The following is a 10196-nucleotide window of genomic DNA, read 5'->3' on the forward strand; positions in this document are numbered from 1 at the left end:
ATGAGTGGATGTAAAGAGAGGTAAAGAAATACAATGGCAGATGGGAGTGTGTATGTGTGTGTGTGTGTGTGTGAGCGGTCAGTGTGGACACTAATTGCTGCTCAGGCGTTAATGGTTAGGGCACAGCTGTGTGACTCTGCTGAGTATTGATCACCAAGCAACTTTAGCTGATCAGACCCCAGCCAGCCAGACAATACAGAACACACACACACACTTACACGAGTACATTCTGCTGATTTCAGATCCAGAAGCTGAGACGGTACACAGGTCAATACAGATCGCATTTCCAAAATGCACAAGCTCCTTGTGTCAGCTCTGGCTTCTGATTGGCTGACGGGTCTGATTGTTTCTGATTGGTCCGTGGGTGCATCTCATTTGACAGAGAGATGTTTTTCAAAACCTTTAACCTCAAGTATTGAACTTTGGTGAGTAACTCGTCTACACCATTTCTGGTGTGCCATTTCTTTTCTAAGCGATCAGACTTAAACTTTACACTTGGCAGACAATAAAACAAGCGTAAAAATACCACAGACATACACTTAAGGTGCCCAAAATATCATAGAAACTTGAAGTTGGCACCTAGCAGCCACCGCCACAGACAAGTGCTACTGAAATCTACATAATAAAATAAAAATATATGTATTACAAACTCCTTTTCGGATCTTTAAACAAGTTTAAACATGTTCAATTCAGGATACAAGCATCACTGAAAAAAGTGACCCGAACACACAAAGTTGTTGAAGAGACATATTTTGGTATGTTTGAACATATCTGAGCATCTGCCTAAACATATTTATGCCAGAAGTGTTTTTGGGACATGTGTTCCTGACGTGTGCTTGTGTGTGTGTGTGTGTGTGTGTGTGTGTGTGTGTGTTTTCTCCCTCAGGCAGACTGCTGTACCAGACCCAGACTGGTGTGCACGTTCTCTCCTCCTTTCTCTCTCGCTCTCCCTATTCGTCCTCTCCTCCATAGTTTTTCCTAATGTGTAACATGCCTCTGACATTATTTCCCCAACAGATCACTGCTTCTGTCAATCACAGCATTTTGTCTTAGACTGGGGCCTCATTAAACACACTCTCTCTCTCTGTCGCCCTCCTCCATCCACCCTCCTTTACCATTCCCTCTCTTTCTCCCCTTAGACCACTTTTTTCTGGGTTTTTTTGGAGGTTCCCCATTGCAAATCAGGCCTTTTGTGCCCCTTTTTCAATTACAGGGTGTTATGTGAGATAATATGTACAAATACATTTTGTAAAAGACAAGAACAGAATGCAAATCTATATAGTTAACATTATAATTAACAAAAAAACTCCTATAAAGCTATTGTTAAGATATAGTTAGTTTTAATTTATAATGTAATAATTGTAGTTATATAAAGTAGTAATAGTAGTAAATACATTAAGTATTAAAAAAATATATATTTACAAATAGCACATATGAATTGTTGAATTTTTAATTATTCTTTAAATATTCAAAATAAAATAAAAATGCAAAACTATATTGCTCATATTATAAATCAACAAAATCCCTGCAACAAGGTATAGCTAAATGCACACTTTAAAAATAATAATAATAATAATTTAACAATGAAATTATTAATAATAATAATTTAACTTAATAATAATGGATACAGATTATTATTATTATTATTAAAACATATTTTTTTTTTTAAAACATTACTTATTTAATAAATTCTTTAAATATACTGGATAAAATATCCTCTGGAAACATCGCATTAAAAAAATAAATAAATAAAATGCTAGCAGGTTATGTAGTAAAATAGTCGATTACGTCATCATTCAGCTCTCGAGTTAATGGAAATGAAGGCCAGTTCTAAAAGAGCTCCACAAATGCCCCGTCCCGAGAACCAGCACCATTTCTGTCGAAAAAGGGTAGTAGGCTATGCATGTTTTACCTCTCTTGCTCTTTCCATCCCCACGTTCAGCTCTTTGATGTTGGGATACAGGCTCAAGTTTCCCCGGGAGGAGGTGAGGGGCGGAAAAGGAGTGTGGGGGGGTGGGGTGGTGTGGGGGTATTGGGGAGGGGGGGCTGGTCTGTGGTGGTTCAGTTTCAATCTGGCTTCTGATTGGTTTAAGATTGACCACACATGGCCAAGGATGCTGTTGTCTTTACCTGACCTAATGCTCACTCGCTGACAGATATGTGATCGCTATTTTGTTTGTTTCTTTGTTTGTTGTGTCTCCATTCTACTCCAGACGTCTCCTTGTGTGTTCATTACCCTTTCTCGACTCTCTCTCTCTCTCTCCTTCCCCATCTAAAATTCATACATTCCCACATTCTTTCAAGACAGCCCTAATTAGGAACTGTCATCTTTGCCGATTTTAATTATTAATTAAAAACAGGAAGGAGAGAGTGAAAAAAGCACATTTCAAATCAGGCCATGGAGGAACACACACACACACACACACACACACACATGTACAAGGCTTGCCTGATGTCTGAAGGCTGTGGTCTCAGCGATGCTGATTAAAAACGTATTAAAACATTATAAATGATTAATGTGGGTCCAATTCTGAGTGGCAGTTATTGGTTTTAACACAGGTAATGCAGCCTAATGACACGGGCACATGTGGACCCTTCGTCCATGTCATTATTCCTGCATGTCAACAACCACACAGAGAAAGAGAGCGAGAGAGAGGACTGGCTGTTACATCAGAGCGTTTTCAAGTCATCCATCAGCTCGCCGTAGCTCAATCAGAGACACTGAGGTGCTGTTTCGTGCCCCCAGACAGGCGGCGGGTGATCGGCGCTAATAGATTTCCATAATGGACATGAGCAGAGGATGTGCGGGTCACTTTGCAGAAGCTTCGCTTCAGTCTAGAGCCTGGAAGTGAGTCTGTCACCAAAATAACACCAATGAAATGCAAAGCTGGGAGGGACTTCACAGAAAACAATCAGAAATGAGATCTCTTTAATAACTCAATTAAATCCATTCCACTAAATTGCAATGAGATTGAATGGAGAACAAACTGACTCCTCTTCAATTTAGGATCTCAAAAATGCCTCAGACCGTGCTCATATAAAATAAATGTACAACCGAGAGGAAAGTTTTATTGCTCATTTTTGCTCTTTCATTACTCAGTGAACTCAGGAGTTTTATCAAGAACCAACTTTGTTTTTAGCTTAAACTTTAGGAGAAGATTGACAAATCTGAGAACAGTTTGAGACTCTGTTGAGATTTCATCTTAAATTATATACACGTGAGATTACTTGGGCCTTTTTCTCACTTAGACTCATACTGTGCTTATATTTACTAAATTACCAAACTAGAGCAAAGTTTTACTTAAGTCTCAACTTTGTTTCTGCTAAAGCTCAAATAGATGTCTGGCAACTCTCAGCAAATTTCGGGACACTGAGATCTCTTCTTAAACTCTACATATGAAAAACTACTGGGGTCTGTTTCTAAGGAGATTGATGCAAAAATCTTTATTTGATCTCTAGTTAATCTCATTGCTGTCCAACAATGTCATGAGCTATGAAAGAGCTTCTGAACAATAAAATCCTCAAAAGAGAAGAGCAAATAGAGTGGTTGTTACAAGCAACGTACATCATTTTATTCCTAATGCATAATATATGTTTCCAAAGTGAATACGAGTGTGAAGTAGTTACCACGCATGAAAAAAAGACAACGACAGACAGGGAAGCATACATAGAGAGAGAGAGGGTAAAGGTGCATTAGTGCTACCCGGTGCACTGTACGGCAAGAGCGAGGGGTCAGTCATTACGAGACAGAAGGGCAAACGCAAAAGCTAAAACAACAGAGCGAGTGAAATGAAATGACAAATGAAGAGACGCCGGATTAGGTGCCGTGCTGTCCAGAAATGACGTGAGTGCCATATTTGTGAAACAATAATGCGGCTGGCAGCACGGATCCTTGTTCCTGATTCATCTACGGCCGTATGGCGTAGCTTTGTCAGTCTGCGCGTGGTATAAATTATTCAGTCTGAGAGATGGCAATTACAGAACCCTGCACAACCAAAATGAATATTTTATAAGGACTAAAACTGCACCGGAATGAATCATACACACGTACACACACACACACACACACACACTGGGAGTGTGTTTGTACATGGCAGGACCAGAGGCCTTTGGTGCTTTCATATTGTTGACTGAAATCCAGAGAATTCTAATAAGCAAATATATTAGAGGTTTACATTGTCACCGTTTTGCTGGCCGTGCCTGTGGACAGATCCCAGAAAAAAAAAGGGATTCCGACTCGGAAACTCGGAAATCCTCAATCTGAAAGGGAATGCCATTTCTTTCAATTTAAAATACATGATGATTAAAGCAGCATTTAAAATTGAAATGGAACATCATTCACAACCTATTTTACTTCTGTAATCTGATATTTAAGAGCGAAATGGGATATTCAAAGAGAAATAAATTTAGTCAGAGACTTGATTTCATCAATCAGGAACTGATTAGATTGTTAAAATTGCGGCCCACATTTTGATGGAAGATTATGAACACAAATATTTTTTAATTTTAAATACCATGCACTAATGAATCGTGCAGAATAACAGCGGGAATGTGCATTAAGAAAGCAAATATAGTCGATTTCATGCTGAGGTATTTTAATATCTGCACTGTTTTAAAAACATTGTTTATTAATGCAGAGAAACGCTGTCTTGTTTTGACCCCTGTGAATGTGCTCTTCGTCTCTTGCCAACAAGAAAGAGAGCAAGTGAGCGAGAAAGATGGAAAAGAGGTAAAAAAAAAGACAGAGAGAAAGAGAGAGAAACACATTGAAAGGCTAATGGAGGCGGATTATACTGCCAGCCTACCCGAAGCATCGTCTGATAAAGGTTTTGTCTGTTGAGTTTCCTGCAAAAGTCCAGCTTTATAATGCTGAAACAAAAAATAACATTGTTCTTTAGGCTTGCAGGAGCAAAGCAACCTGCTTGAATGGGTATTGTGTGAACAGAGGCAGTGATACCTAAAGCCTTTGTACAGCAGAGGCAGGTCAGGCCTATGACATCAGCGCGACACAAGCAGGCCTCTGTGCGGCCCGCTCCAGCAGGAGCTCAGCATGGTGGGAAAATACGTCAGGTGAAAGCTTTTTTTTTTTTTTTTATCTGAGCACTCTCTCTCACACACACACACACATTCATGATGATGGAACACACACACAGAGGCCAACACATATGGGGGCTTTTTTTTTTTTTTTTTTTAAACACACCCAAAATAAAATTAAAATGCTCAGAGGATGCTTCAAGGATTCAAGGATCTTCATTTCCTTTCAATTTGATCTAATTACTGTCTAGTAGAAACGGTTAATATATTAAAGAGATTTTATTTTTCTGCCTAGGTGACAAAAATGCATATTTTATTGCTCAGAAGTTGCTCTTTTACAGTATATCTCATGAAACGTAGATGAAAAACAACTAAGAACTCCATGAAGTTTAAACATTCCATGTGAAAAGAAAAAAAATAAAATCAAAAATAAGACTTTGTCTAATCTAAAATTCCATAAGAAATAATAACGGTGGAAGAAATCATTTTTTAACACATTTTTGGAGCACAAACCTGAGTACAGTTTGATATATTGCTGAGATCTCTTCTGAAACTCTTCTGTATTTCCTCTCCAATTGTTCTCATTACTGCTGCCGAGAAACAACTGATATACTAAAAAAATTCAAAAGTTATGATTTTTCTCTCCTAGGTGACCCAAATGCAGTTTTATTGTTCATAAATTGCTCTTTCATTGCTCACAGAACTCATAGGAGTTCTCAATTATGGATCATTTTAGCATCAACTTTGTCTCAGATGTGTCTCCTAAAGAAATCTTGGCAAATCTTAACTTGGTTTGAGGCGAACCATTTGCTCTCTATTTAACCTCACTCGTCTCTAGGAGAAGTAATCAAGACATTAAAGAGATATCTTTTTTTCTTTCCTATCTGACCCACCACCTTCAAATAAAATGCTCATTTAAGTAGCAACAGATGAACTACGAGTTCTGTGAGGAAGCAGTGAGATGACAGAATCTGACTCGTATGCTTTAAAAGCGAACGGGCGGGAGAGGGAATGACAAAGTGCTCGCAGCACAGCGGGATAAATGGTCTGAAGTGGAGTGAAATACAGACAGGGAAGGAAGCGGAGAAGGAGACAAGCATTCCAAAGCTGCTGTCCCTCTGATGGCTGTTACCCGTATAACTGACACCGCTGCTTTTGCCTGTCTGCGCGGGACACATGGGCTTTCAAACAGGGTTATAGGCAAATAATAAGGATGCTCTCGCTCACAGGACTGACATGCAAGCATCCTTTACTACAGAAAAAAAAACAAGACGGGTGGGGGGGAAAAAACGCTTCTCTCCATGGAGAAAACAGCTAGTTGTCAGGTTGATTTTGTAGAGCAGTAGTTGAGGCAAGAGCCGACAGCGTTGGCCTCTGTCTTTCCTGTCGCAGGTACACAAATGTGTCAGCATACATGGAGATGCGGCTCCTTCAGGGGCCGCCACATGCACGCTGGGGTTTGGGGGCGATGAGCTGGAGGGTTATTAAAGGATCTCATAGCTCTTTCAGCTGTATTAGAATGACAAGCCACAGGGAGAGGTGGTTTCCAAACCGCTGCGTGCCACTAGGGGGCTTTCAGCTCAACAGGAGAGGAAGCACAAACAGATCACATCGTTTTTGAATGATAAAAGAAAATATGATTCCAAACTGGGCATGCAATGGTAAAAATGTGTCAAGCAGTTTATATACCATTTTAGTCTACTGTCTTGCCACATATCCATCACAATAGCTTCGAATGCAACTCGAGGATTTACTTTTAATGGCAGATTTAAAAATGACTAATTTGTTCTGAATAATTGTAGGATTTGGATTGCATGCATAAAACTGCAAATAAATAGAAAATGATTAAATTAAGTACAATTTTATATTTATATATATTATTATTATTATTATTATTATTATTATTATTATATATATATTTTTAATTTTTTTTTTATAAATAGTACAATTATAAGTGCTTTCTATTTGGGCCATTCTGCTCTGCGCTGATCAAAATGTTCTGATGAACTCTGATGGGTGGTGCAACAATGGTTATTATAAACGCCCTACGTACATGCTGAGGTCAAAGGGCACGGTTGATTTAAACCTTGCCTTTCTCTTCTCATTTTAAGATCTATTTGCAGACATTACACCCTGCTGGCCTGATTATCTGAAGTCAATCAGAAACCCTAATCACACAGAACGACTCCCTCACATCTATCAGAGGAGCCGGCGGAGAAGAAAAAAAAGCTAAATCTTGTTACCTATGTACAATAGCGACGCTCGGGCCTGGGAAGGCCGGGGCCTCCCTGGAGGAAACGGCCCCATTAATTGCTGCTGTAAGTGTGGATCCAGCACAGGGTGGGATTCAATACAGAGCCGTTTATCCTGGAACCCGCTGTCACGGCGCCGGGTCACGATCCCAAACCATCCCGTCGAAATCACCAAGGAGAAGCGATAATGAAAATTTCTTCATGTATAAAATCCTTAATCAAAATGCTGTCGGTGTCATCTACCGGCAGCACTCGCGACTTAAATTAATATACAACAGAACCTTTGGCAAAATTAACATGCCCTCTTTTGACATGCGATTTCCAACCTCAGCCTAGATGAAGGGATGAAGGGAAGAAAGTCACAGAGAAAAAAAGAGAGAGAAACAAACAGAAAATAAATAAAAAACTCTAACAAGCTCGCAATCGGGTCTCGCAATTGAATATCTTTTCACTTATTAACTTTAAAACAACAAGAAAAAAAATCCAATTATTGGGCGATTTTTCGCTGTGTTTATGGTGTGGATTTGTTGATGTAATGCTTCCTCTATCTGTCCCAAGCGGATATTAGCGAACTCGCCCTCCGAGAAACAACAGTTTCAGCAAAACACCACGGAGTAATGCAGATATTCACACTTTTAATGACCTCAGGGAACACATGTAGAGTACGGCAGCGTGCTACGAACCAAAGCACAGACTCGTAGACTATCTAGCTCCCCTCTGCTGCTGACACGGCTACATCGCGCAAATAAAACCCGTGTTTGATAAACAAGAGCTCTGCTATGAAATGCAATAACGCTACAAGGGACACGCCGCCGTAGCGACACCTGGGGGACCGCCGAAGTCTCTCCTCAACTTTTCATTTAACAATTGGACCGTTCCAGCAAGCGCGTCTATCCGAATGCACTCGCATGTACTTAGCACACCTCGGCTTGGGCGGTTATCTGGAAATGTGTTCAAATTGGCCACTTTCTTTGTGGAACATCACGGCGATCATTGATTTCACAAACGTCGGCCCCAACAGACCGAACATCAGCTTTTCTCGTGGGCGCAGGAGAACTCTCAATTTACCCCGAGACAGGTCTCAGACTACGACGCTGGGTCCCATCTGCATGCTTGCAGATTAAACATTCAATTTGTTCCCCGATAGGCCACGAGTCCCGCCACTTACCATACAAATGAAAAAAAAAAAAAAGAAGAAACACGTCAGACTTGCGTCTCCGCCTCCGTTCCCCAGTAGCCTTCTATTGCTGCGATATTTACTTCAGGGGAATTGCGACACGTGGCGTATTTATCTTCATGAAAAATGAGCATCTGAAATTGAAATCACCTTTTGAATGGGGCGCGGATACAGCCCGCCGCTAATATGCTTCATGAACTATAAAATTTAGTCACACGGTACGGCTGTATTACTGCCGAGGGTTTAGCGCACACTCGCACACACACATCAGGCAAATTTTCCCCGTGTTAAGCTGCCGTGAGCTCCGGCAGTTGATTCAGTGTGATAGTCATTACGCTTACATGACGGTACAAGTCAGCCCTGTCAGATTTATGCCCCTCTCCTCCGTTTCTGCTTTAATCTCACCCTCAATAAGCTATTTGCACTTGCTGCCTCACGCAGGCAAATTGAAATGGGGTGCAAATTTGCGGGTCTTAAATCTGAACAAGTACAGACACATATTTTTCACCTGCCTCCCCTCATTTTCTCACAAGTAAACACAATACGCGTCCTCCGTCATGCATTTATGCCTCCAAAAAGATTTGTCTTTCTTCTTCTCGTTCCCGCTCTCTCACTTTCTCTCCACCTTCGTGGCGAGAAAATAATACGCTGCTAAACAGCTGTCGGCTAAATCCATGAATGCTTGCGTAACTCGACAGAAAACAACATTTCCTCTTTAAAAATAAATAAATAAATATCATAAATCTCGCTGATTGGAATTTGCATGGCAATTATGCTTTCTAAAACACTTAGTGCAATGTAGCGTGAATCCCCTCTTAAAGAAATTAGGGTGATGATGGTGCCGGTTTGGGAAGTGAAATACAAAACAGGTGTTATGAATGAGAGCGCAGGTATATTTCCCCAAACGCTGGGTGACATTTAGCGGATGGGAGGGTTTACGCCGTAACCAGTCTACGGTGGGGTCTAGAAGTCATCCAGGTCCGGCTTTAGCTTTAAGATCTAAGGTGGGCCATGGGATTCTCATGGCGGGCCGAGAAGTCATTCGAAACAAGGGAACCGCTTCAAACTTTTCACTCAAACCTTATAATGAAACCAGTTAAAATTTCATCAAAATGCTAAAAATAATGCTAAATATAAGCATTTTCACACTATGGCATCCACTGTAGATCTAGACTGCTCTTGAGCTTGTGGATATAGATGTAAAGGCACTAGACTGGCTGATGTGGTGATGGTACAGATATATGGGGCCCAGACTTTGGCCTTTGACAGCGGTAAAGCAGGAAGTCGGCGCGGGGTGAGTCTGATGTGTGACCTTCGGCCTCTGCAGCTGTTCCACAGAGTGATTTATCTTAATACGCATCCGTCTCTCAGTCAAGTACACCCTGACCCAGGGCTGCTCGGTGCCACCACAAAACACTTATTTCATAAGACTGACAGAGGCGGAGAAAAAGAAAGAGAGAGAGTAAGAGATGATAACCCTGGTCTATTTATCACTGCCCAGACAAGAAGGTCTGATATGAACAGATCTGAACACAAGTGTGTGCGCAGCAGGGTTGTGTGCCATTCCGAACATTATTTAGAATGCTTTTAAATTTTCAAATTTTTTTAAATTTCCAAACTTCTAAATTTGAATTGAATGTATGGAAGTGGAATTAAAATGTATTGAAATTATAATTTAAAAATACATTTAAAATGTTATATTTAAAAAAAAAAAAAAAAACAGAAAAGTGAAT

At 40.4% G+C, this 10196-nt stretch overlaps 1 protein-coding gene across 26 annotated transcripts in view; it reads right to left on the reverse strand.

The window, feature by feature from the left end:
- Window positions 1–10196, reverse strand: part of ebf3a (EBF transcription factor 3a) — a 109610-nt gene that overhangs the window by 43497 nt on the left and 55917 nt on the right. The gene's annotated exons all lie outside the window — the stretch shown is intronic.

Source organism: Onychostoma macrolepis, chromosome 12 (genome assembly GCF_012432095.1).
Source record: "Onychostoma macrolepis isolate SWU-2019 chromosome 12, ASM1243209v1, whole genome shotgun sequence".
Taxonomy (NCBI): domain Eukaryota; kingdom Metazoa; phylum Chordata; class Actinopteri; order Cypriniformes; family Cyprinidae; genus Onychostoma; species Onychostoma macrolepis.